At 55.0% G+C, this 27807-nt stretch overlaps 1 protein-coding gene across 3 annotated transcripts in view; it reads left to right on the top strand.

Moving 5' to 3' along the window:
• Positions 1 to 27807, top strand: part of LOC146808665 (von Willebrand factor A domain-containing protein 7-like) — a 455939-nt gene that overhangs the window by 317870 nt on the left and 110262 nt on the right. The window lies entirely within an intron of this gene.

The following is a 27807-nucleotide window of genomic DNA, read 5'->3' as shown; positions in this document are numbered from 1 at the left end:
TGAAGCCGTAACTCTCCAGAGTTACGGCGGCATGCAGACGTCCTCCGGGGGCGTCCACCAGTCCTCCGACCACTGCTCTGGTTCTGCTGCCGCTTCATCTTCTCCGTCCAGGCTGGGGCCGATGCCGTCAAGGTCCTGAGATGCTCCTGTTCCCCATGTCCTCGTCTCCTGATTCTCCGGCGGGTCTCCGTTGGTCCGTTGTTCGCCGTCTTCTTCTCCCTCGGCGTCTTCCGGAGACTCCCCCTTCGCTGCCGGGTCCGTCCTTCTAAGCCCCCAGGAGTCTTCCCATTGGACCGCTTCCTTCAGTGGGCGTTCCTGCGGGGAAGACGAGTTCGGGTAAATTAACCCTTGCCTGACTGGCACGTACGCTCGATGGACTCCTCCTCACATCCCCCTTCCCTAACTTTCTTGCCAGCAAGAAAAGGATCAAGTGGATATCGGGATAGATAATCAGCATTTGTTTGCTCTTTTCCTTTCCTGTGCTGGGTCAGAAAGCGGTATGGTTGGAGTGCAAGGAACCATCTCAATATTCTGTCATTATGTCCTTTGTTCCTGGACAACCATTCTAAGGGGGCGTGGTCCGTAAAAAGGGTAAATTCACGACCCTCCAAATAATACCTGAGGGAGTCCACAGCCCAATTAATGGCTAGGGCTTCCTTTTCGATAACAGCGTATCTTTTTTCTCGTGGAAACAGTTTTCTGCTTATATATAGGACAGGTCGTTCATGCCCCTGGGGGTCTACCTGGGATAACACAGCGCCTAATCCCGTATCCGAAGCGTCTGTCTGCAAAATAAAAGGCCGGGAATAGTCAGGGCTGAGTAGGACCGGCCGCGATGTAAGGGCGTCTTTTAACTGCCTGAAAGCCTTAGTAAGGGTAAGTGAGGGCTGTTTCAATTCTTGTTCGGTTTTTGTCTCCTTTCTTAGGAGATCGGTTAGGGGCGAGGCCAGTTGTGAAAAGTTGGGTATGAACCGTCTGTAGTACCCTAGGACTCCAAGGAATGCTCTTAACTCTTTCTTTGTCCGGGGAAATGGAATTGATGTGATGGCGGCTATCTTTTCTTCCTGTGGTTTTATATACCCTTCCCCCAAGAGATACCCCAGATATTTCACCGAGCGGGCTGCTAATTTGCTTTTGGCTGGATTTATGGTTAGACCACTGTTTCTCAAGGCTTGTATTACGATACTGAGGTGGGACAGATGTTCTTCCCAAGAGGAACTATGAATGACTATGTCATCGATGTAAGCTGCTGCAAAATCAGCATATGGTCTTAACACCTGATTCATTAATCCCTGAAAGGTGGCAGGGGCCCGTGTAACCCGAAAGGTAATACTGTGAATTGGTATAACCCACTAGGGGTGGAAAAAGCAGTTTTTACCCGGTCCTGGGGTTTCAGGGACACTTGCCAATACCCCTTACATAGATCCAGGGTGCTGATATAGCGTGCCGTACCCAGTCGTTCTACCAGCTCATCGACTCTCGGGAGAGGGTAGGAGTCAAATTGGGAAATCTTGTTGACCTCCCGAAAGTCGATGCAGAACCTGATGGACCCATCCGGCATGGGCACCAAGACTACTGGGGAGTTCCACTCGCTATTAGAGGGTTCAATGATACCCATCCGTAGCATGATTTGGACTTCCTGTTCTATGGCCTGTCGTCGTGATTCAGGGAGGCGGTATGGTTTTAGTTTTACTTTCTTGTTAGAGGGGGTGGTAATGGCATGTTCGATTAAGGTGGTATTCCCGGGCTCTAGGGAAAACACTTCACTTAAGGGTTTTAGGTGGGCCTCTAGGTCTTGTCTTTGGTTTTCTGGTAAGTCAGGGTCTATGCTTTGGTGAAATAAATAGGGAGGACTATTAGATGTCCCTATTAGAACAGGAAGGGCTCCTTCCCACTTTTTTAATAGGTTTACATGGTATATCTGAGTGTGCTCCTTTCTTTTGGGATCCAGTTCCAGTCGGTAGGTGACTGGAGTGACCTTTTCTATAACTCGATAGGGACCCTGCCATTGTCCTAACAATTTGTGGTCGGACGAAGGGATCATTAACAAAGCAAAATCGTTTACCTCCAAACTACGGTCCTTAGCTTTTTTATCGTATTGGGCCGATTGTGCAGCTTGGGCTTGTTCCATATGGGCGGAAACAATACTACGGATTTATCCCAAATGGGTTTTTAGATTGAGGACATATTCCGGTAGAGGCTTCACTCCCTCTGGCTCTTCTTCCCATTCCTCTTTTAGCATATCCAACAGGGTGCGAGGTTGGCGCCCATACAATAATTCAAAAGGGGAGTAACCCGTGCTTCTCTGGGGTTTACACCGAATAGCAAGAGAGTCAGCGGAAGCATGTCCTCCCATCGTCGGGTCTCAAGTTCCAAGAGTTTTTTTAAGGTTGTTTTCAAGGTAGCATTATATCTTTCTACTAACCCATCCATTTGGGGGTGATAGGCTGCTGTTCTTATTTGTTTAATGTTTAACAATAGACACACTTGTTTCATTAGACGCGATATGAACGGAGTCCCTTGGTCAGTGATGATTTCTCTCGGGAATCCCACCCTGGAAAAGATGTTTATCATTGCTTTGGCGATTTGGACTGCATTCGGTTGGCGTAGGGCCACGGCCTCGGGGAAGCGGGTGGCATAGTCCACCAATACCAACACGAATCTACAACCACTGCGGGATGGAAGTAAGGGACCTATAATATCCATCCCTACTCGTGAGAAAGGTTCTTGGATTAGTGGCAAAGGATGTAAAGGGACTTTTGTGGGCAGAGTCCTACTATTCTTTTGACATATGGGACATTCTTTACAATATCGACGTACTTCTTGATAAATACCTGGCCAGTAAAATTTCCCTAAGATGGTTTTTTCTGTCTTTTCCTCTCCGAAATGTCCCCCCAAGAGATGGCTATGTGCCAGGAACAGCACCTTTTCTCTGTACTGGCGGGGAACCAACTGTTGATGGGGCATGTTTCTTCCCCCTACCCTATACAGTAATCCCTTCTGGACTATGAACTGGGGACCTACTTAGTTTGGGTCTTCTTCTTCCAGGGCTTTGTTCCAGGCCTCTCGTAGGGTGGGATCTTCTCTTTGGGCAGAAAAAAAACCCCGATCATATTGCCAAATGGGTGTTTCGGTCTTATGGGTTAGTGCTACTCTTGTCCAGTCCCTTTTTTCTCGCTTTTTCTGTTTTCCGCTTTTCTTTGGTTTGCCGGCAGGAAAACCCTGTTCTGGTACTCGGGCAAAGGGGGCTGTACTCCTACACTCCTCCCCTTCTGTCCAGGTCTCTCTTACTAGTTTTGACATATGAGGGTAGTCGTTTCGTAACACTAAGGTTTCAGGTAGTCTAGGCACCAAACCTACCCGTAGGGAGTGGGCCTCTATGGACGGCTCGTGTTGTATCCGCACTTCGGTGGCGGGATACTGTTGGGTGTCCCCGTGTACACATTGTATATTGACGTGGCCTGAGGTGTGGGTAACCCCTCCGGGTATGTTCTGGGGTCGTATGACACTTTGTAGGCATCCCGTATCAACCAAAGCCTGTCTCTTTTCACCATTAACTAGAACCTCTCTGTGATAGGGAGGGCGAGAGTCAGAAGGACTACAGTAGTAGTTACGTGTTAGGCCAACCTCCATGGGTTCCTCTTTCTGGGGGCATACCCTAGCTATATGGCCGAAGGCCCCACAGTTATAACACTGGGGCCCCGATGGTGGAGTAGCCCTAACGGGTACTGGGAGGGGGCTAGGCAAAAGGGTGACCGTTTCTGCTTTAGCAGTGGCCTGTCGGGACGGTCGGATAGGGTGAGGTCCGGTCCGTTTCCAATGGTGATCGTCTCGCACTTTCTGTAATTCTTGTGCCCTATTGAAGGCGCTAGCTATATCAATAGCCCTTTCCAGAGTCAATCCGGTATGCAGGCCTACCCATTTTTGTACATGGGGATACAAAGAAGCTAAATACTGCTCTAAATAGATTTTTTCCATAATCTCTTCTTTGGTTGCCGTCAGAGGTTTTAACCACCTATCTGTCATGTCCCTGACATGGTAGGCCAGAGCCCTGGGGGTTTCTTGTGGCCCCTCCTTGATCTGTCTTAATCGTAGCCGATAGGTGTCGTCATCTATCCCCAGTCTTTCCAGGATATTCCTCTTCACTTCCTCATATGGGGTAAGTCCTTGAGGGTTAACGGCCTGATACGCCGCTTGTAATTCGCCTGAGAGGAGAGGACCCAGGTATTGTCCCCATTTGTCTAAGGACCATCCTGCCGCTCTGGCCATTCGCTCGAAATTGGAAAAGAAAAAATCGGGGTCCTCTCCCTCGACATATTTCTGCAGGACAACTGATGGAAGTCCGGTATGTCCTCGTGGTTGACTCAGAGTGTCTGCCAATTTTCCTATCACGCTTTCCTGGGCTTGGCTTTGTGTCGATAGTGTTTGATGCAGTTTTTCCCTATCCTCTTCTGCCACAGCCAGGAATTTCTCCATTATACGCCCTAGCTTCTCTTGTCCTTCCGCCATTTTCTGAAAGGCAGCCTCCATTTTCCCGGATCCCACTTCTGACACCAGATGTGAGAGGGATGGGCGGAAAAAGAATCGAGGAGGTCTTATGCGTCGATCTATGATGGCGTATTTATTAGAGATATAGGATGGAAAATAAATAAGTAAACACAGGTGGCCTTCGTGGTAGGTGGTTCGTGATTGATGCCGCAGTCTCATCTGTCAATGGGGTCCTCTCCAGGTTATTGGTGTCGCTCCCTGGGTACCATGGAAAGAGAAGAGACAACAGGCGGTAAGTATGACTGTCGAGGGGGTGAGAATGATTACCACCACCAAGGGTAAAGTAAAAGGAAAAAGGGGTTGACACACCCAGTGCTCAGGCTCAGGATATGGTGAAATGCCCGTTTATTCAGTTTAGGCCGTAAGAGTAGGTATATGGAACAGAAAAGTATCAGAATCACACGCTCGCCCCTTGCTTCAGGTGGCGAGTGCTTTCTAGGCTGCACCGTTTACTAAGCTATGTCCCCCGGTCCCAAGTGCTTTACAGAGTGAAGTCAGGGAATTGCTCGTTGACGTGGTCTATTCGTGCCCCTCTCTATTTCCCCCCCTTCTTTTGGTATCGGTAGCGATTTACAAGGCACACAAGAAGGGCAGCAACTCCCTCCCCGCCCCTCCTATCCTCCCAGTCCCCTTACACGTACCGCTGAAGCCGTAACTCTCCAGAGTTACAGCGGCATGCAGGCATCCTCCGGGGGCGTCCACCAGTCCTCCGACCACTGCTCCGGTTCTGCTGCCACTTCGTCTTCTCCCTCCAGGCTGGGACCGACGCCGTCAAGGTCCTGAGATGCTCCTGTTCCCGATGTCCTCGTCTCCTGATTCTCCGGCGGGTCTCCGTTGGTCCGTTGTTCGCCGTCTTCTTCTCCCTCGGCGTCTTCCGGAGACTCCCCCTTCGCTGCCGGGTCCTTCCTTCTAAGTCCCCAGGACTCTTCCCATTGGACCGCTTCCTTCAGTGGGCGTTCCTGCGGGGAGGACGAGTTCGGGTAAATTAACCCTTGCCTGACTGGCGCGTACCGCTCGATGGGCTCCTCCTCACAATAACACAACAAAGCATAAGCAACCATAAGTTGACACAACACAGCATACCACAACATAACCTAACACAGCCCAGCATACCACAACATAACTTAACACAGCCCAGCATACCACAACATAACTTAACACAGCACAGCGTCACACTACATAACACAACAAAGCATAAGCAACCATAAGTTGACACAGCACGGCATACCACAACATAACTTAACATAGCCCAGCATACCACAACATAACTTAACACAGCCCAGCATACCACAACATAACTTAACACAGCACAGCGTCACACTGCATAACACAACAAAGCATAAGCAACCATAAGTTGACACAGCCCAGCATACCACAACATACCTAAACATAGCCCAGCACACCACAACATAACTTAACATAGCCCAGCACACCACAACATAACTTAACATAGCCCAGCACACCTCAACATAACTTAACATAGCCCAGCACACCACAACATAACTTAACATAGCCCAGCACACCTCAACATAACTTAACATAGCCCAGCACACCACAACATAACTTAACACAGCCCAGCATACCACAACATAACTTAACATAGCCCAGCACACCACAACATAACTTAACACAGTCCAGCATACCACAACATAACTTAACACAGCACAGCGTCACACTACATAACACAACAAAGCATAAGCAACCATAAGTTGACACAGCACAGCATACCACAACATAACTTAACACAGCCCATCATACCACAACATAACTTAACACAGCACAGCGTCACACTGCATAACACAACAAAGCATAAGCAACCATAAGTTGACACAACACAGCATACCACAACATAATTTAACACAGCACAGCATACCACAACATAACTTAACACAGCCCAGCATACCACAACATAACTTAACACAGCACAGCTTCACACTGCATAACACAACAAAGCATAAGCAACCATAAGTTGACACAACACAGCATACCACAACATAACTTAACACAGCCCAGCATACCACAACATAACTTAACACAGCACAGCATACCACAACATAACTTAACACAGCACAACATCACACAACAAAGCATAAGCGACCATAAGTTGACACAGCACAGCATAGCATACCACAACATAACTTAACACATCACAGCATCACACAACAAAGCATAAGCGACCATAACTTAACACAGCACAGCATACCACAACATAACTTAACACAGCCCAGCATACCACAACATAATTAACACAGCAAAGCTTCACACTACATAATTCAACAAAGCATAGGCACCTATAAGTTGACACAGCACACCATACCACAACATAACTTAACACAGCCCAGCATACCACAACATAACTTAACACAGCCCGGCACACCACAACATAACTTAACACAGCACAGTGTCACACTGCATAAAACAACAAAGCATAAACAGCCATAACTTAACACAGCCCAGCATACCACAACATAACTTAACACAGCAAAGCGTCACACTACATAACACAACAAAGCATAAGCAACTAAAAGTTGACACAGCCTAGCATACCACAACATAACCTAACACATAAGACAGTGCACCCAATTATAAGATAACACAACAGGGCATAATAGAACATAACACTACATCATAACACAGCATAACACTGCAGAACAGTGAATGTGGAATTTCACCCACTTGACAAGAGGGGCCGTGAGAAGTGGGGAGCCCAGAGGGCCATTGATATTAGAAACCAGTATAAGTGGGAGGGGCCAGATGTTTGGACCCCCCCACCTGGAGCATCTGGCTGCGTTGTACAGTGTACACAGTGACCCACTGCACTGCAGTGTTTCCACCAGGTGAGGCCTGATGCGGCAGGAACCTGCTGATACTGGGCTCCTGTGCGTTTACCTGAACGCGTCTTATCAGTCCCTCCGCGCGGTATGATGGAGCTCTTTGGAATGAGATCTGGTGGCGTAGTGACGCTGTGTTATTCCTGGCCACACCCTCTGTTGAATGACGCCTTAACACGGCTGCTCGTGCAACAAGATATCGCACAAGGTACCAGAATGTCCGCACTTGGGCAGAGGTAGAGATCCACTGCGGGAGCGAGAAGATTCCGTCCCGTACGGAGGTTCTGGCCCGAGTGCAGATGTAAAGATACTACTCGTAACTTACCTTTGTGAGTACCGAAGGTCCTAAACTTAGACTTTTGGTCTAAGCTTTCCTTCATGAATCGGCCCCTTTTCGGTTAATCACCCATGAGAATTTATTAGCAGACGTATATGTTTGTTTTTATTTGCACTGCCTAGCTTATTCCAAAGCGTTAGTGAAAACAACCCCGAAGACAAAGAAGAGCAAAAAAAAAGCAATTTTGGGGAGGGGGTGAGGGGTAATAGAGCGCTTTGGAAATAATAGCACGTCCTTCCAGGCTCTTGCTGAAAACCATTGCAGCAGAGCATATGGGCGCTGGAGGACACGTGCTGATTGTGGCGCTGGAGAGCACGTGCTGATTGTGGCGCTGGAGAGCACATGCTGATTGTGGTGCTGGAGGGCACGTGCTGATTGTGGCGCTGAAGAGCACGTGCGGATTGTGGCGCTGGAGAGCACGTGCTGATTGTGGTACTGGAGGGCACGTGCTGATTGTGGCGCTGGAGGGCACGTGTGGCGCGGGAGGGCACGTGCTGATTGTGGCGCTGGAGGGCACGTGCTGATTGTGGAGCTGGAGAGCACGTGCTGATTGTGGCGCTGGAGGGCACGTGCTGATTGTGGTTTTGGAGGGCACGTGCTGATTGTGGTGCTTGAGGGCACGTGCTGATTGTGGCGCTGGAGGGCACATGCTGATTGTGGCGCTGCAGGGCACGTGCTGATTGTGGCGCTGGAGGGCACGTGCTGATTGTGGCGCTGAAGGGCACGTGCTGATTGTGGAGCTGGAGGGCACGTGCTGATTGTGGCGCTGGAGGGCACGTGCTGATTGTGGCCCTGGAGGGCACGTGCTGATTGTGGCACTGGAGGGCACGTGCTGATTGTGGCGCTGGAGGGCACGTGCTGATTGTGGCCTCGGGCAGCGTTGTTTGTTCGTCACAGACAGCGTTGCAATCATTACATTAATGCATTCTAAGACCCAGATTATGAGCTGCGTGGTAATGATGCGCAGTAACCCCCCCCCACCATACAATGCAAGTGCAGGTTAAACATCATGGAATAGAGGATTTCAGGATAGGACTGGATTTATTTCACACATCTCTCACCTTCTCTGAGGAGTAGGGGAGGGAAAGGTAAATTCTGGAGGGGAGGGGGGGTGGAATGAATGTTCTCCCGGTGGAAAAAAGCTGCTGCAGCGAAAGTCTCATGCGATTTTCCAAGGGAGATTTTTGCCTTAAAACATTTGGTCCCGTGTTCCCAGCCCACTCTGAATGAGGCAAAACAGAATTCTGTGTAGGTTCTGCTCTGCGTAGCTCCTAGTTAGGGCCATAGAGCGGTCCTTGGGTCCGCCCCAGTGTGGGTTCTGCTCTGCGTAGCTCCTAGTCAGGGCCGTAGAGCGGTCCTTGGGTCCGCCCCTGTGTGGGTTCTGCTCTGCGTAGCTCCTAGTCAGGGCCGTAGAGCGGTCCTTGGGTCTGCCCCAGTGTGGGTTCTGCTCTGCGTAGCTCCTAGTCAGGGCCGTAGAGCAGTCCTTGGGTCTGCCCCTGTGTGGGTTCTGCTCTGTGTAGCTCCTAGTCAGGGCCGTAGAGCGGTCCCTGGGTCTGCCCCTGTGTGGGTTCTGCTCTGCGTAGCTCCTAGTCAGGGCCGTAGAGCGGTCCTTGGGTCCGCCCCTGTGTGGGATCTGCTCTGCGTAGCTCCTAGTCAGGGTCGTAGAGCGGTCCTTGGGTCCGCCCCTGTGTGGGTTCTGCTCTGCGTAGCTCCTAGTCAGGGCGGTATGGGTGGTCCTTGGGTCCGCCCCTGGCACGTGAGTGGACGGCGTTCATGTCTGTTTCAGCTGTGTGCACCTGATTCGGTGGCACTGCGCCGCCTTTCGATTTCCGCCCCACCAATGGAGCACTTTGGGAGTGTATCCCGATGAATGTGAATTAATGGAAAAAGACTGAGAACCCACATTGGAAGAAGTCAAATCATGGAAAGCGAGTTTTAGCGAAATACACAAATAAACTGAAAACCAAAGGAAACCCTTTAAAGGAAAGATCATTTTATCCAACATTTCAAGGGGTGGTAAGAGGTTTTGTTTGGAATCAGGAATGGGTGATGTTTAGGGATCAGGATGGGTTTTACATGATTACAGGAAGTGCAACTCTGTCATTTTACACTAGATTGTAGCGCAGAATGCATCCGCGGGTCAGTTTTTGCTGCACGGATGCATTTGAACAAATGCACTGCAAACAACCCCCATTGGCGTAGTATTGTTCTAGTTTGCACTACAATTTCCCCTGCAGTTGCACATTTCATGGTGCATAATTATGCAAAATGGTGCAATGGCATAATTTTGGGAATTTCGTACAACAAGCATAAAGCAAACACTTGCGTTCTAAGCTTTTTTCACAAACAACCATTTACCACTGTCTAAAGTGGTAAAATAGCTCTGCTCCCACTCTGAAATGATTTAAAAGAGCCGTCAGCCCAAGACTGCGGCAAAGGCCGAGTCTCACTTTATAAGGACCAGGAAGTCAACCCTTAGCAGGCCTCAGGTCTTACGTGCAGGTGTAACGTGAGATGCCACGAGCAGGCATAGGTGCATAGCTACCAGAGCTGTGCAGAGAGAGGCCACACCAGCAGGCATAGGGTCCTGGATAGGCAGGCCTAGGCACAGACCCCTGCTCAGCACCAGGATACCCTCGGGGGTGAGTAACCAACCTACCACAGACAGGGCTAGGCACAGACCCCTGCTCAGCACCGGGATACCCTCGGGGGTGATTAACCAACCTACCACAGGCAGGGCGAGGCTCAGACCTGCTCAGCACCGGGATACCCTCGCGGGTGAATTACCAACCTACCACAGGCAGGGCGAGGCTCAGACCTGCTCAGCACCGGGATACCCTCGCGGGTGAATTACCAACCTACCACAGGCAGGGCTAGGCACAGACCTGCTCAGCACCAGGATACCCTCGCGGGTGATTAACCAACCTACCACAGGCAGGGCTAGGCACAGACCCCTGCTCAGCACCGGGATACCCTCGGGGTGAGTAACCAACCTACCACAGACAGGGCTAGGCACAGACCTGCTCAGCACCGGGATACCCTCGCGGGTGAATTACCAACCTACCACAGGCAGGGCTAGACACACACACCTGCTCAGCTCCAGGATACCCTCGGGGGTGATTAACCAACCTACCACAGGCAGGGCGAGGCTCAGACCCCTGCTCAGCACCGGGACACCCTCGCGGGTGAATTACCAACCTACCACAGGCAGGGCTAGGCATTCACCCCTGCTCAGCTCCAGGATACCCTCGGGGGTGAGTAACCAACCTACCACAGACAGGACTAGGCACAGACCCCTGCTCAGCACCAGGATACCCTCGCGGGTGAATTACCAACCTACCACAGGCAGGGCTAGGCACAGACCTGCTCAGCACCGGGATACCCTCGCGGGTGATTAACCAACCTACCCTAGGCACGGCTAGGTTCAGACCTGCTCAGCGCCAGGATACCCTTGTGGGTGATTAACCAACCTACCCTAGGCAGGGCTGGGCACACACCTGCTCAGCACCAGGATACCCTCGGGGTGATTAACCAACCTACCCTAGGCACGGCTAGGTTCAGACCTGCTCAGCGCCAGGATACCCTTGTGGGTGATTAACTAACCTACCCTGGGCAGGGCTAGGCTCAGACCTGCTCAGCACCGGGATGCTGCTGCGGATGACAATACGCTTTACAAATACACATAGCATAGCATAACAAAACATGACATAAAATACCATAACATACCATATGACATAACACAACGCAACGCAATGCAACACAACATACCCCTGCCCTGCAAAGCTCGCCTGCTTTGCACAAACTGGTAACACTGCTTCCTGTGCCAGTGTGCCCACCCCTGTCCTCACATAGAGTATTTTAACCTTAACGCAGACTCAGGACGCGTCTAGGAGGGTTGTGTATGTTTACTTTTTTGTTAGGCTCATCCAATGAACAAACAAAGCAGCTAGAAGCCAATTCTGGGCAGAGCTTCCAGATGTTGTCTAGTTATGTTATGCCTTCAGCTCTTATATGATTTCGTATGTAACCCTATGTCGTTGTTTTTGTCTGTTACTTTAATGAGTAATATCACGTCTTTTTGTTATAATATGTCAGGTATTGCTTTGTAATTTACTATTAATATGATCATTTTCTCCTGCTGTTGTATGTGATCCCATGTTCAACAAGGTTCTCTCGTGTGTTTTTAAATCTCACCTATGTGAGTTTGTGTGGCCTTACACTGGTCTGTATTGTGTAATGTGCTCTCCTGTGATGTTACACTGTCGGTTATTCTGTTTCATAGTGAATTACTGTATGTTGCCTAGTGTCTTATGTTTTGTATCTCATGATGTCATGATATGACACAAAATGTTATCATGTTTTGCTATCACTAGTTTTGTTATCTTGTGGTGATAGTTTGCCTTGTGTTGTGTAAATGTATATTCATAAGGCGCTATGCCGCCAAAGCTTCGAAGCGCCATATGGTGCGTAAAACACCTGCAGCAGTCGGGGGGGGGGGGGAGGGGGGAGAGTGGGGGGGTTTCAGGACGGGGGAGGGTGAGGTAAGGTTTGAAATCAGTGCACAAATTGTATGTTGAGTCTACAAATCTGCGACCACTCCATGTCACTTTATTCATTCTTGAAACATTCCCAGATGTACGGGAGGCTGGTCGCGGGGATCTTTTTCGAGAGTACCATCGGAATTGACTTTTAAAATCCTGGGGTGGGCTCCGAGCAGCGCTTCTTGTGCCAGGCAGAGCGCCTCGAAGGACGTCCTTTTCCTGACAGGGAGCCAGCGAAGCTCCCTACAGCCACCTTTACTCCATGCCAGGCCTTCCGGTTCTCACTTGGAGGAGTTCACTAACATTTGCATTTCCACCTAGAGCAGGGAGCTGGCTGTGCACTCATGGCTGGAGGGGGCTTCGAGGGTGTAGGGCTGTGCACACATGGCGGGAGGGGGCTTCGAGGGTGTAGGGCTGTGCACTCATGGCGGGAGGGGGCATCGAGGGTGTAGGGCTGTGCACTCATGGCGGGAGGGGGCATCATGGGTATAGGGCTGTGCACTCATGGCGGGAAGGGGCTTCGAGGGTGTAGGGCTGTGCACTCATGGCGGGAGGGGGCATCGAGGGTGTAGGGCTGTGCACTCATGGCGGGAGGGGGCATCATGGGTATAGGGCTGTGCACTCATGGCGGGAGGGGGCACCGAGGGTGTAGGGCTGTGCACTCATGGCTGGAGGGGGCATCGAGGGTGTAGGGCTGTGCACTCATGGCTGGAGGGGGCATCGAGGGTGTAGGGCTGTGCACTCATGGCGGGAGGGGGCTTCGAGGGTGTAGGGCTGTGCACTCATGGTGGGAGGGTGCATCGAGGGTGTAGGGCTGTGCACTCATGGCGGGAGGGGGCATCGAGGGTGTAGGGCTGTGCACTCATGGCGGGAGGGGGCATCGAGGGTGTAGGCTGTGCACTCCTGGTGGGAGGGTTCATCGAGGGTGTACAGCTGTGCACTCATGTCTGGAATGAGGACATGGAGGGTGTAGGGCTGTGCACTCATGGCTGGAGGGTTCATCGAGGGTGTACGGCTGTGCACTCATGTCTGGAATGAGGACATGGAGGGTGTAGGGCTGTGCACTCATGGCGGGAGGGTGCTTCGAGGGTGTAGGGCTGTGCACTCATGGCTGGAGGGTTCATCGAGGGTGTACGGCTGTGCACTCATGTCTGGAATGAGGACATGGAGGGTGTAGGGCTGTGCACTCATGGCGGGAGGGGGCATCATGGGTATAGGGCTGTGCACTCATGGCGGGAGGGGGCACCGAGGGTGTAGGGCTGTGCACTCATGGCTGGAGGGGGCATCGAGGGTGTAGGGCTGTGCACTCATGGCTGGAGGGGGCATCGAGGGTGTAGGGCTGTGCACTCATGGCGGGAGGGGGCATCAAGGGTGTAGGGCTGTGCACTCATGGCTGGAGGGGGCATCGAGGGTGTAGGGCTGTGCACTCATGGCGGGAGGGGGCTTCGAGGGTGTAGGGCTGTGCACTCATGGTGGGAGGGTGCATCGAGGGTGTAGGGCTGTGCACTCATGGCGGGAGGGGGCATCGAGGGTGTACGGCTGTGCACTCATGTCTGGAGGGGGCATCGAGGGTGTAGAGCTGTGCACTCATGGTGGGAAGGGGAACCGAGGTTGTAGAGATGTGCACTCATGACGTGAGGGGACATCATGGGTATAGGGATGTGCACTCATTGCGGGATGGGGCACCGAGGGTGTAGGGCTGTGCACTCATGGCTGGAGGGGTCATCGAGGGTGTAGGGCTGTGCACTCATGGCTGGAGGGGGTATCGAGGGTGTAGGGCTGAGCACTCATGGCGGGAGGGGGCATCAAGGGTGTAGGGCTGTGCACTCATGGTGGGAGGGGGCATCGAGGGTGTAGGGCTGTGCACTCATGGCTGGAGGGTGCATCGAGGGTGTAGGGCTGGGCACTCATGGCTGGAGGGTTCATCGAGGGTGTACGGCTGTGCACTCATGTCTGGAATGAGGACATGGAGGGTGTAGGGCTGTGCACTCATGGCGGGAGGGTGCTTCGAGGGTGTAGGGCTGTGCACTCATGGCTGGAGGGTTCATCGAGGGTGTACGGCTGTGCACTCATGTCTGGAGGGGGAATCGAGGGTGTAGGGCTGTGCACTCAAGGCTGGAGGGTTCATCGAGGGTGTAGGGCTGGGCACTCATGGCTGGAGGGTTCATCGAGGGTGTACGGCTGTGCACTCATGTCTGGAATGAGGACATGGAAGGTGTAGGGCTGTGCACTCATGGCGGGAGGGTGCATCGAGGGTGTAGGGCTGTGCACTCATGGCGGGAGGGGGCTTCGAGGGTGTAGGGCTGTGCACTCATGGCGGGAGGGTGCATCGAGGGTGTAGGGCTGTGCACTCATGGCGGGAGGGGGCATCGAGGGTATAGGGCTGTGCACTCATGGCGGGAGGGGGCATCGAGGGTGTAGGCTGTGCACTCATGGTGGGAAGGGGCATCGAGGGCGTAGGGATGTGCACTCATGGCGGGAGGGTGCTTCGAGGGTGTAGGGCTGTGCACTCATGGCTGGAAGGTTCATCGAGGGTGTATGGCTGTGCACTCATGTCTGGAGGGGGCATCGAGGGTGTAGGGCTGTGCACTCATGGTGGGAGGGGGCATCGAGGGTGTAGGGCTGTGCACTCATTGCTGGAGGGTTCATCGAGCGTGTAGGGCTGGGCACTCACGGCTGGAGGGTTCATCGAGGGTGTACAGCTGTGCACTCATGTCTGGAATGAGGACATGGAGGGTGTAGGGCTGTGCAATAGTGGTGGGAGGGGGCATCGAGGGTGTAGGGCTGTGCACTCATGGCTGGAGGGTTCATCGAGGGTGTAGGGCTGTGCACTCATGGCTGGAGGGTTCATTGAGGGTGTACGGCTGTGCACTCATGTCTGGAGGGGCATCGAGGGTGTAGGGCTGTGCACTCATAGCTGGAGGGTTCATCGAGGGTGTAGGGCTGTGCACTCATGGCTGGAGGGGGCATCGAGGGTTTAGGGCTGTGCACTCATGGCGGAAGGGGGCATCGAGGGTGTAGGGCTGTGCACCCATGGCTGGAGGGTTCATTGAGGGTGTACAGCTGTGCACTCATGTCTGGAGGGGGCATCGAGGGTGTAGGGCTGTGCACTCATGGCTGAAGGGGGCATCGAGGGTGTAGGGCTGGACACTCATGGCTGGAATGAGGGCATCGAGGGTGTAGGGCTGTGCACTCTGGCTGGAGGGGGCATCGAGGGTTTAGGGCTGTGCACTCATGGCGGGAGGGGGCATCGAGGGTGTAGGGCTGTGCACTCATGGCTGGAGGGGGCATTGAGGGTGTAGGGCTGTGCACTCATGGCTGGAGGGGGCATCGAGGGTGTAGGCTGTGCACTCATGTCTGGAGGGGGCATCGAGGGTTTAGAGCTGTGCACTCATGGTGGGAAGGGGCATCGAGGGTGTAGGGCTGTGCACTCATGGCTTTGAGGGGGCATCGAGGGTGTAGAGCTGTGCACTCATGGCTGGAGGGGGCATCGATGGTGTAGGGCTGTGCACTCATGGCGGGAGGGGGCATCAATGGTGTAGGGCTGTGCACTTATGGCTGGAGGGGGCATCGAGGGTGTAGGACTGTGCACTCATGGCTGGAGGAGGCATTGAGGGTGTAGCGATATGCACTCATGGCTGAACTAAGGAAGGGCATCAAGTGTGTAGGGCTGTGCACTCATGGCTGGAGGGGGCATAGAGGGTGTATGGCTGTGCACTGATGGCTGGAATGAGAGCATCAAGGGTGTAGGGCTGTGTACTCTTGGCTTGAGGGGGCATCGAGGGTGTAGGGCCCGTGCAATCATGGCTGGAGGGGGCTTCAAGGGTGTAGGGCTGTGCAGTCATGACAGGAGGGGGCATCGAGGGTGTAGGGCTGTGCACTCATGTCGGGAGTGGGCATCGAGGGTGTAGGGCTGTGCACTCTTGGCTGGAATGAGGGCATCGATGGTGTAGGGCTGTGCACTCATGGCGAGAGGGGGCATCAAGGGTGTAGGGCCGTGCACTCATGGCTGGAATGAGGGCATCAAGGGTGTAGGGCTGTGCACTCATGGCTGGAGGGGGCAACATGGGTGTAGGGCTGTGCACTCATGGCTGGAATCAGGGCATCGAGGGTGTAGGGCTGTGCACTCATGGCTGAACAGAGGGAGGGCATCAAGGTTGTAGGGCTGTGCACTCATGGCTGAAGGGGGCTTAAAGGGTGTATGGCTGTGCACTCATGGCTGGGATGAGGGCATCAAGGGTGTAGGCTATGCACTCATGGCTGGAATGAGGGCATTGATGGTGTAGGGCTGTGCACTCATGGCTGGAGGGGGCATCGAGGGTGTAGGGCTCTGCACTCATGGCTGAAGGGGGCATCAAGGGTGTAGGGCTGTGCACTCATGGCTGGAATGAGGGCATCAAGGGTGCAGGACTGTGCATTCTTGGCTGGAATGAGGACATCAAGGGTGTAGGGCTGTGCACTCATGGTGGGAGGGGGCATCAAGGGTGTAGGGCTGTGCACTCTTGGCTGGAATCAGGACATCAAGGATGTAGGGCTGTGCACTCATGGCGGGAGGGGGCATCAATGGTGTAGGGCTGTGCACTCATGGCTGGAATGAGGGCATCAAGGGTGTAATGCTGTGCACTCATGGCTGGAATCAGGGCATCGAGGGTGTAGGGCTATGCACTCATGGCAGGAGGGGGCATCATGGGTATAGGGCTGTGCACTCATGGTGGGAGTGGGCATCGAGGGTGTAGGGCTGTGCACTCATGGCAGGAGGGGGCATCATGGGTATAGGGCTGTGCACTCATGGCGGGAGGGGGCACCGAGGGTGTAGGGCTGTGCACTCATAGCTGGAGGGGGCATCAAGGGTGTAGGGCTGTGCACTCATGGCGGGAGGGGGGCATCGAGGGCCTACCGCGAAACATCAGCCCTCATCCTCCTGGACCTGTCAGCCGCATTCGACACGGTCTGCCACCGCACCCTAAAGACACGCCTCCAAGAAGCCGGAATCCAAGAGAAGGCCCTTGACTGGACTACGTCCTTTCTCTCCGGCAGAACCCAGAGCGTCCGCCTCCTACCTTTCCGGTCAGAAGCCACCGACATCATTTGCGGCATCCCCCAGGGCTCATCCCTCAGCCCGACGCTGTTCAACATCTACATGGCCCACCTCGCACAAGTGGCCCGCCACCACAACCTCAACATCATCTCCTACGCCGATGACACCCAGCTCATCCTCTCCCTCACCAAGGACCCTCACACCGCCAAAACCAACATCCACGAGTGTATGAAGGCCATTGCCGACTGGATGAGGAGCAGCCGTCTGAAACTGAACTCGGACAAGACGGAGGTCCTCATCCTTGGACCCACCCCCTCAGCCTGGGACGACTCCTGGTGGCCGACCGCTCTGGGGACAGCACCGACACCCACAGACCACGCACGCAACCTAGGATTCATCCTCGACTCCTCCCTCTCCATGTCCAAGCAGGTCAACGCCATCTCCTCCTCCTGCTACAACACCCTACGCACGCTCCGCCGGATCTACAAGTGGATCCCAACCGAAAGAAGAAGAACAGTGACACAGGCCCTCGTCAGCAGCAGACTGGACTACGGCAACGCACTCTACGCAGGAATCCCAGCCAAACACCAACGGCAGCTACAACGCATCCAAAACGCCTCCGCCCGACTGATCGTCAACGCCCCCCGCCGCAGCCACATCACCCCCCTCCTGAGAGACCTGCACTGGCTCCCCATCGACAAGAGGATCACCTTCAAGCTCCTCACCCATGCACACAAAGCACTCCACAACGCCGGACCAGCTTACCTGAACAGCAGATTCAGCTTCTACACCCCCACCCGCCAGCTCCGCTCCGCCAGCCTCGCAGCTGTCCCCCGCATCCAACGTACGACCGCCGGCGGCAGATCCTTCTCCTACCTCGCCGCCAAGACCTGGAACACCCTCCCAACCCACCTACGATAGACCCAAGACCTACTCGCCTTCAGAAGACTCCTCAAGACCTGGCTCTTCGAGCAGTAGCGGTACCCCTCCCCCCCACCCCCCTCAGCGCCTTGAGACCCTCACGAGTAAGTAGCGCGCTTTACATGTACCCTGATTGATTGATTGATGTCTGGAGGGGGCATTGGGGGTGTAGGGCTGTGCACACATGGTGGGAGGGGGCATCGAGGTTGTAGGGCTGTGCACTCATGGCTGGAGGGGGCATCGAGGGTGTAGGACTGTGCACTCATTGCTGAAGGGTTCATCAAGGGTGTAGGGCTGTGCACTCATGGTTGGAGGAGACATAGAGGGTGTAGGCCTGTGCATTTATGGCTGGAGGGGGCATCAAGGGTGTAGGGCTGTGCACTCATGGCTGGAGGGGACATCAAGGGTGAGGGCTCTGCACTCATGGCTGGAGGGGGCATCAAGGGTTTAGGGCTGTGCACTCTTTGCGGGAAGGGGCATCGAGGGTGTAGGGCTGTTCACTCATGGCTGGAGGGGGCATTGAGGGTGTAGGGCTGTGCACTCATGGCTGGAATGAGGGCATCGAGGGTGTAGGACTGTGGACTCATGGCTGGAGGGGGCATCAAGGGTGTAGGACTGTGCACTCATGGCTGGAGGGGGCATCACGGGTGTAGGACTGTGCACTCATGGCTGGAGGGGGCATTGAGGGTGTAGGGCTGTGCACTCATGATGGGAGGGGGCATTGAGGGTGTAAGACTGTGGACTCATGGCTGGAGGGGGCATCAAGGGTGTAGGACTGTGCACTCATGGCTGGAGGGGGCATCAAGGATGTAGGACTGTGCACTCATGGCTGGAATTAGGGCATTTAGGGTGTAGGGCTGTGCATTCATGGCTGGAGGGGGCATTGAGGGTGTAGGGCTGTGCACTCATGGCTGGAGGGGGCATTGAGGGTGTAGGACTGTGCACTCATGGCTGGAATGAGGGCATTGAGGGTGTAGGGCTGTGCAATCATGGCAAGAGGGGGCATCGAGGGTGTAGGGCTGTGAACCACCAGGCAGCAAAGCTCAAGTCTTACTCTCTTGGGCTTCAGAGGGTGCAGTCTGAGGTAAGATTGTGTCGGCCGCCCGGTCTCACACCCAGGACTCATGGCCCCTCCAAAGAAGTTGAGGAGGAGATTGGAGAGAAGGCAGAGGGATATTTTTATGAAACTAGTGTTGAAGAAAAATAGGTCCTTGATACTAAATTGATGTTGGAAAGGCGTTCGCCGGAGGGGGGTTCGAACACGTCTTGCCCACCCCTTTGACCCACCTATCCTAAGTAGGCCGAACCAGGCGCGCACACCCTGAGCTTACACTACGAACAGAGTGACACCACACGTATTCTTTGTAGGACGACAGGTTCTTTTTATCGTTGATTTCAAGGGATCTTTATGATCCAAGGTGCAAGCAGTACAGCAGTGGCACAAGGTACCACAAATCGGTCGTGGGGAATGGGGGTAGCGGGACAGTCTTTAAAGATAGTGTCTCTGCGAAATACCCTGCGGATAGCTCACAATCCTCGAGCTGGAGGGTGTCGTGTCTCTGGGCGATCTCTTACCGAGTCGTCCTCAAGGGGAGCGCTGCGAGTCTCTCAGCAGGCACAGGTGGTCGGGGTTCGGGAGCCGCGATTCCGTCAGCAAGGCTCAGATGGTCCAATAGCTGGGGACCGCGAGTCACTCAGCAGGCCCAGGTGGTTCAGTGTTCGGGAGCCGCGACCTCGTCAGCAGGGCTCAGATGGTTCAATAGCGAGAGGCCGCGAGTCACTCAGCAGGCCCAGGTGACTTCAGCGTTCAGGAGCCGCGACAGCGTCAGCAGGCTCGGATGGTTCCAGGTCTTCTCTGCATTCGTTTCTCCGGCACCCCTTGTTATACTCCGCTTGCTCTTTGAAGTCCGGAGTCCTCGCAGAGGGGGGACTGGGGTGACGGAGGGGGTTCGGCGGGATTTCCTGCCGCTCACTTCTTTGGTCTTTTCAGGTGGGTCTGGGAGGGACCCCAGACGCTTGGCAGGGGAGGCGCCTGCTCCCCAGGGGCCTGGTGGCCGATCGAGTCTTCCCGGGGAAGGCGACCCGAGGTGTGACTGGGCTGGCGCCTCTGGGTCTGGCTCGAGGGTTCCCGCTCCCTCGGTCGGACATGCGTGGTAGGGTGTCGAGTCTGTCAGGGCTCTGGCCGGCCCTCGGATCTGGGTGGCTGGGGCGGCCGGAGTCGGAGATGTCGTGTCTTGAGGGTGGTTGCAGGTTGGCTGGATGATTGGGAGGGCAACGCCGTGCGGCCGGTCTCACACACGTCCCCCCCAGCTGAAAGGCGTGGAGAGCTACCCATCCACTGGGGGGTTCTCCTCGCCGAAGCGGAAGAACCGGGACAGGCCGTCGGCGTTGGCATGATCCGTCCCAGGGCGATGTTAGACAGTGAAGTCCATCCCTTGGAGAGAGATGGACCATCGTAGTAGCTTGGGGTTCTCCCCCCTCATCTGCATTAGCCACCGCAAGGGCCGGTGGTCCGTCTGTACTCGGAAATGGGTTTCGAACAAGTAGGGCCGTAGTTTCTTGAGGGCCCAGACTACGGCGAAGGTCTCTCGTTCTATAGTACTCCAACGCTGCTCTCGCGGCAGCAGCCTTCGGCTGATGAAGGCTATGGGCTGATCGATGCCCTTGTCGTCGAACTGCGAGAGGACGGCCCCGATGCCGTGTTCGGATGCGTCGGTCTGGACCACAAACTCTTGGGAGTAGTCGGGGGCCTTGAGTACGGGGGCGGTGCACATGGCGGTTTTCAAGGCGTCGAACGCCTGCTGGCACTGGGTGGTCCACTGCACCTTCTTCGGGAGCTTTTTGGAGGTCAACTCCGTGAGGGGCCCCGCGATACTACCATAGTTTTTAATGGTAGTACCCTGTAAGGCCCAGGAAGGCCCGGACCTCCGTCTGCGTGGTGGGGGGCTCCCAGGACTTGATGGCGTTGATCTTCGGTTGGAGGGGGGCGACCTGGCCGCTGCCCACCTGATGCCCCAGGTAGACCACGGAACCTTGCCCGAGCTAGCGTTTGCTGGCCTTCACTGTTAGGCCGGCTTGGCGCAGGGCCATTAGTACTTGTCGGAGGTGCTGGAGATGCTCGTGTCATTGAGAGCTGAATACGGCGATGTCGTCAAGGTACGCTGCGCTGAACTCCTCGAGTCCGGCCAGGACCTTGTTCACCAACCGCTGGAACGTGGCTGGGGCGTTCTTCATCCCGAACGGCATGACCCTGAAGCGGTAGTGGCCATCTGGTGTGGAGAAGGCAGAGCGTTCTTTCGCTCCCTCCGTGAGAGCAATCTGCCAGTATCCGCAGGTCAGGTCGAAAGTGCTGAGGAACCGGGCGGCCCCCAGGCGGTCGATGAGCTCGTCGGCGCGGGGAATAGGGTGAGCGTCTGCTCGGGTGACCGCATTGAGCCCCCGGTAGTCCACACAGAATCTAGTTCGGGGGCGACCCCAGGGGAAGCCGCCTTCGGGACCAGAACCACCGGGCTGGCCCAGGGGCTGTCGGAGGGTTCGATTACTCCAAGGGTGAGCATCTTCTGTACCTCGGTCTTGATGCAGGTGCGGACCCGGTCAGGCACCCGGTAGGCTCGGTGTCTCAGAGGCGGGCTGTCGCCGGTGTCCACGTCGTGGACACACCAGTCGGTGACCCTTGGAATGAGGGAGAAGAGGTCTGCGAATTGTCTGAGCAGCTGGCGGCAGTCGTCGGACTGTTGGGGAGTGAGGGTGGTTGAAAGTCTCACTCCCTCCACGGAACCATCCAGGTCTTTAGCGCACAGGGGGTCGGGCAGGGGTTCGGTGTCTTCTTCCACCCCATCATCGGTGGCCAGTAGCAAACTTAATTCCGTTCTCACAAAGTGGGGCTTGAGACGGTTCACGTGGAGGACCCGGAGGGGGTTCCGTGGGGACTGTACATCGACCAGGTACGTGACCTGGCTCTTCCGCTCGATCACCTTGAAGGGACCAGTCCATTTGTCTTGTAGGGCGCAGGGCTTCACCGGGGCCATGACCCAAACCTGCTGGCCCGGCTGGAACTCGACCAGGGTTGCGTTCTGGTCATACCAGCGCTTCCTTTCTTCTTGGCTGGCCTCGAGGTTAGCCTCTGCGAGTTCTCTGAACTTCCTCGTCTGGTTGCGGAGCGCCAGGATGTAGCGGAACACATCAGGGGGTGTCCCCCGTGGGCTTGTCTCCCAGCCCTCTTTGATCAGGCTCAGGGGCCCTCGGACGGGATATCCGTATAGCAGTTCGAAGGGGCTGAACCCCAGAGACTTTTGGGGAACTTCTCGGTATGCGAACAGGAGGCAAGGGAGGAGGACGTCCCATTTCTGGCGCAGGGGCTCTTCGAGGCCCAGGATCATTCCCTTCAGGGTTCGGTTGAAGCGTTCCACTAGGCCGTTGCCCTCGGGGGTGGTAGGGGGTCGTGAACTTATACGTGACTCCGCACTGCTGCCACAGGGACTTCATGTAGCGGGATATAAAGTTAGTGCCGCGATCACTCACAACCTCGCGGGGAAATCCGACACTGGAGAAGATCCCCATGAGAGCCCGGCCCACCACGGGAGCCGTCACGGTGCGGAGGGGGATGGCCTCGGGGTTGCGGGTGGCATGGTCCACCAGGACACGGATGAAGCGGTGGCCCTGGGCGGTCTTTGGATCCAGGGGTCCCACGATGTCGATGCCGACCCGCTCGAACGGGGTACTCACAACGGGGATCGGTTGTAAGGGAGCTTTGCGTTTTCCGCCACTCTTCCCACTGCCCTGGCACATGAGGCAGGATTTGCAGTGTACTTCTACATTCGCTCGCATCTTGGGCCAATAGAAGTGGGTAACCGATCGCTGATATGTTTTGTCTTGGCCTAAGTGTCCTGCCAAGGGTACATCGTGGGCCAGGCCCAGGAGGAGGCTCCGGAAACGCAGGGGTACCACCAGTACCCGGGCTGCGCCTAGCTCGGCAGACTTTTGTTCGCTGTATAGGAGGCCATTGTCCCAATAGATCCAATGGGTTCCGGTTCGGTCACCGGCGGCCTGGGCTTCGGCTTGTTGTCTGAGTCCCACGAGGGAGGGGCAGGTGGCCTGTTCCTGGCAGAACTCTTCACGGGAGGGCCCTCCCTCACAGCGCCATTGGGCCATCTCGGGCAGTTCTCCGAGCTCAGTCAGGGCCTCCGGGGCGGAAGGTTCCGGCCCTTCTCCCGGGTTACTGTCTTCTTCTCCCTCCGAAGGAGGGTTGTCCGCTTCTGGTAGGGTGTCCCGGTTCTCGGGGACAGTGTTCGGTAGGAGGGCCTCACCGCCCTCGGAGAGAGGCAATCGCGCGGTCATGGAGCGCGTGGTGGCGCAGACCCATTCTGGTAGGCCCATCATCTCGAGATGGGCTCTTCGTTCTACTTGCCCCCACGGGGAACTCTCCAGGTCGTTGCCCAGGAGGCAGTCTACGGGCTGTGATGTCCGGACCGCTACCTTCAGTTCTCCGGAGACCCCTCCCCACTCGAAAGGCACCAGCGCCATCTGGCAGAGGCTCTCAGAATTGTCGGAGGATACGACCGGACAGAGGGCACCGGTTAGGATCTGGTCTTCTGAAATTAGGCTGCGGTGGACCGCGGTGACACTCGCCCCGGTGTCGCGGAGGCCCTCGACTCGGTGGCCGTTGATGGTCACCTGCTGTCGGTATTTCTTTGTGTTGGCGAGCAAGGGTGTCCCGGGGACCATTTCTCGATCACCAAGGGAGACCAGGGCCATGGCCGCTGGTTCCCATTCTTCGGAGTCCTCCATCTCTTCCCCCAGAGCCACGGAGGCCATCTGCCGGGCCGGGGGGTTGGTCGTTGCGGTTCGCTGATACTGGGGACACTGGGGGTCATTGGCGTAGTGTCCGGGCTGTTGGCAGCGGAAGCAGGTGATCCTAGCTCGTGGACCTTGCCGTCCTGGGGCTCCGGTGCTTGCTGGGGACGGGGCTAAACCTGCCGCTGGTGGGCTGCTGGGGGGGCTGTGTGAGGACCCCCCGGGGAAGTCTCTTGGTCGGCCGTGGTTTCCTCCGCCCCTCTGGCGGGGGGGGCCTTGACTGTGGCGGCCGTAGTCCCCCACGGGGCCCCGGGTGGCTCGGGTATTCACCCAACGATCAGCCTCAGCGGCCAGCTTCCGAGGGTCGGTGAGTTTACTGTCCAGGAGATGTTGGCGCAGTTCTACAAAGCAATTGGCCGCTAAATGTTCCCAGGCAATCAGATCAAACAGTTCTTCGAAGGTGGAGACCTTGCTGCCCTTGTTCCACCCGTCCAAGGCTCGGCTGTAAAAGTTCACGTATTCTACCCACGTGGTGCCCGGTATCTTCTTGCAATCTCGGAACCGTTGTCGGTACATTTCGGGGGTGAGTCCATACCGGCCCACGAGGGCTTCCTTCATGTGGCTGTAGGAGTTCATGACCGTGGAGGGCAGATCTAGCAGGGTGTCTCTTCCTTCGCTTAAGAACCGGCCCCATAGGCCAGCCCCCCCAATCCTTCTGCGGGACTCGGTGAGAGGTCATGGCGACTTCGTAGGCCTTAAACCACTGCTGGATATCGTCGTTCTTGTAATACTCCTTTACCACATCCTTGGGGATGTGGACTTTGGTTTCCCCGGTGGGAGCGGACGGTGGATTCCCGGGTGGCTGTGACTTTTCGTTTTTAGCCCGCCACTCGATCTCCTTCAGGCTGCGTTCATGTTCTAGCTGGAGTTTTTTTTCGTCGTGCTCTCTTTGGCGTCTCTTCTCCTCGAGTTCCCCTTGTAGCCGTAACTGCTCGACGGCCAACTTTTTCTCTGCCAGTTTTATTTCTCCCTCGATTTTTAGTTTTGCCAGTTCAAGTTCGTGGTTGCGGCTTCTCTCTCGGTCCGCTAGCTCCTCGGGGGACAGGTTCCCCTCTGGCCCGTTGTTTCTCACCGGGATGCTTGGTGGTTCATGGGCAGAGTCTCCTTCCGTTTGGGTCGGGGGCGCCCCCGTCTCGACCCAGGTTTTCAGTACTTTCTGGAAGTCTTCCTTTGTGCTTAATCCGGTGGTAGCGATGCCAAGGTCTTTGCAAAACTGTTTTAATTCTCTATGTGTGTAATAGTCCAATTGATCCTCTCGGAACGGTGAGCTTATTTCGGTACCTGCGGCACCCAGGGAGGTTTCTCCTTCCATCTCTGTTTGGTAGTGCGTCAGTCGTTCACTGCACGCTCTCTTTCGGTGTCGGCTCGGATCCCGTCGTCTGCCACCAAATGTTGGAAAGGCGTTCGCCGGAGGGGGGTTCGAACACGTCTTGCCCACCCCTTTGACCCACCTCTCCTAAGTAGGCCGAACCAGGCGCGCACACCCTGAGCTTACACTACGAACAGAGTGACACGTATTCTTTGTAGGACGACAGGTTCTTTTTATCGTTGATTTCAAGGGATCTTTATGATCCAAGGTGCAAGCAGTACAGCAGTGGCACAAGGTACCACAAATCGGTCGTGGGGAATGGGGGTAGCGGGACAGTCTTTAAAGATAGTGTCTCTGTGAAATACCCTGCGGATAGCTCACAATTCTCGAGCTGGAGGGTGTCGTGTCTCTGGGCGATCTCTTACCGAGTCGTCCTCAAGGGGAGCGCCGCGAGTCTCTCAGCAGGCACAGGTGGTCGGGGTTCGGGAGCCGCGATTCCGTCAGCAAGGCTCAGATGGTTCAATAGCTGGGGGCCGCGAGTCACTCAGCAGGCCCAGGTGGTTCAGTGTTCGGGAGCCGCGACCTCGTCAGCAGGGCTCAGATGGTTCAATAGCGAGAGGCCGCGAGTCACTCAGCAGGCCCAGGTGACTTCAGCGTTCAGGAGCTGCGACAGCGTCAGCAGGCTTGGATGGTTCCAGGTCTTCTCTGCATTCGTTTCTCCGGCACCCCTTGTTATACTCCACTTGCTCTTTGAAGTCCGGAGTCCTCGCAGAGGGGGGACTGGGGTGACGGAGGGGGTTCGGCGGGATTTCCTGCCGCTCACTTCTTTGGTCTTTTCAGGTGGGTCTGGGAGGGACCCCAGACGCTCGGCAGGGGAGGCGCCTGCTCCCCAGGGGCCTGGTGGCCGATCGAGTCTTTCCGGGGAAGGTGACCCGAGGTGTGACTGGGCTGGCGCCTCTGGGTCTGGCTCAAGGGTTCCCGCTCCCTCGGTCGGACATGCGTGGTAGGGTGTCGAGTCTGTCAGGGCTCTGGCCGGCCCTCGGATCTGGGTGACTGGGGCGGCCGGAGTCGGAGATGTCGTGTCTTGAGGGTGGTTGCAGGTTGGCTGGATGATTGGGAGGGCAACGCCGTGCGGCCGGTCTCACAATTGATCTATGATACAAGAAAGGACATTTTTCAACATCCTTCATAGAAACAGGAGCCAAGGCTCCTTGTTGAAGTGGTGTGACACAGGGTCCCATCTTCTTGGCCTTCAACTTGTGTGTCTTCAGATGTGGAGGGAGCCCTGGGATAGGAGTGCTCCATGCAAGAGGTAATGATGCCCGGATCATGGTTTTGCATCAAGCATCCAGCAGAAGACCTCTTTTGTAGAGTTGACATGGTAAGGAAGTAGCTTGAGGTGACAATTAAATCAGCCTTTTTAGTGATGAAGCGTTTAGTAAAATATAAGACTGGCTTCTGACAGAGTTTACTAGGTAGATCCGCTGCTCTTCAGTGGGATCACTGAAGATGATCCCGAATGCTGGCAGTCCCCCGTGACCAAAGGTCCACCATTCCTGTACATGACTGCAGTGCATCCTTGGGTGTCCAAACGGTGGAGAATCAACTCTACCCAGCCGAATAATCATTTGCACATTATCCGGGTACCCAGAAGGCATCAATCTGAAGGAGAGGCTAAGGGTATCAGAGGACTACCACGCAGACTGCCTAATACAGGACGAAGCGCAGAGCCGTCTCGAGCTCCACCCCCTAGTTGTGTATGAAGTGTATTAGTGGTGCTAGCAAAATCACCTGTGGTCAACTGTGGAAGAAAAAATCTGACTAATAAAAGCTGCATTTGGTGTTTTTTTTAACTGTGTTTCAAGGGGTTCATCTTCTTGTTATCTGCTTGTTGTTAGTGGTGGAGTTGTTGGCAATTACAAATGATGTCACAAGCTGCTGCTTAGCGGTGATAATATAAGCTGTTCCTAAAGGTGGTGGTATCAGCTGGCTCTAAATGGTGGTGGAATGAGCTGGTTCTTAGAGTTGGTGATACCACCTGGTACTTACAGGTGGTGGTATCAGTTAGTTCTTAGTGATGGTATCAGCTGGTTCTTAAAGGTAGTGTTGTCAGCTAACATTTGATGGTGGTGGTTCTTAGTGGTGGTGGTATCATCTACAGGAGGAGGTGATATCAGCTGGTTCCTATTGATAGTGCTTCTTAGAGGTGGTGGTATCTTCTGGGTATAAGAGGTGGTGGTATCAGTTGTTCTTAGAGGTGGTGGTATCACCTGGTTCTTAGAGATGGTGGTGTCTGCTGGTTCTTGGAGTTGGTGGTATCTGCTGGTTATAAGAGGTGGTGGTATCACCTGGTTCTTAGAAGTGGTGGTATCAGCTGGTCTTTAGAGGTGGTGGTGTCGGCTGGTTCTTAGAGGTGGTGGCATCTTCTG

This window comes from Triturus cristatus, chromosome 7 (genome assembly GCF_964204655.1).
Source record: "Triturus cristatus chromosome 7, aTriCri1.1, whole genome shotgun sequence".
NCBI classification, from domain to species: Eukaryota; Metazoa; Chordata; class Amphibia; order Caudata; family Salamandridae; genus Triturus; species Triturus cristatus.
The sequence above is the reverse complement of the archived record's forward strand: the minus strand, read 5'-3'. Positions and strand labels throughout refer to the sequence as shown.